Below are 766 nucleotides of genomic sequence, written 5' to 3'. Positions count from 1 at the left end.
ATGGTTGTTGAATTACCATCAAGCAATCTGAAGGATACCCCTTGTATTGAGTCAAGGTACAAGCTACTGGAAAGACAGTTCTATGCTATCAATGAGATATTGAATCATAGCAATGGATTTGGGTGGAACGATGTTGAGAAGTGTATCATTACAACAAAAAATGTCTTCGATGATTGGGTTAAGGTAACTTTTCTATTTTTTTTGTTTTTTCAATTCTTTGATAAATGTGGTTTTTTTTTTGCTAATGATATATTTTTAATTTAGAGTCATCCAGGTGCTATTAGTTTAATGAAGAAAGAGTTTCCCCACTTTGATGACTTGATGTTTGTGTGGGGGAAAGAACATACCACATGTTAGAATTTGAGGGATGTCCTAAGGCAATCACCTTACGATTTTTTTCTATTTATTTGATAAGTATAGATTCACTATTTAAGTACATATTATATGTTTGATTATCTTAAACTCATTTACTGAATGTTCGTAATATAATTCATGGTATGAGAGAATTTGTGATTGGATCGCAACTAGTGATTATCTCTACATGTACAATTATGAATATATTGAAATTTCCCTAGTCGTCAAATTGATGCATTTGGATATTATCAATTCTGTAAGACTAATATACTCCTTGGTTCGACCAAGTAGCTATTTTCTTACTGGCTGGAGACATTGGGATGTCGAGAGTTAAACGTAGATGTTGGTTATGGTAACTAATTCATTGGAGTGACTCGCTGTAAGACTTCATATGATTCTATACATATATATA

This window comes from Zingiber officinale, chromosome 5B (assembly GCF_018446385.1).
Source record: "Zingiber officinale cultivar Zhangliang chromosome 5B, Zo_v1.1, whole genome shotgun sequence".
NCBI classification, from domain to species: Eukaryota; Viridiplantae; Streptophyta; class Magnoliopsida; order Zingiberales; family Zingiberaceae; genus Zingiber; species Zingiber officinale.
Note: the sequence above shows the minus strand (reverse complement) of the source record.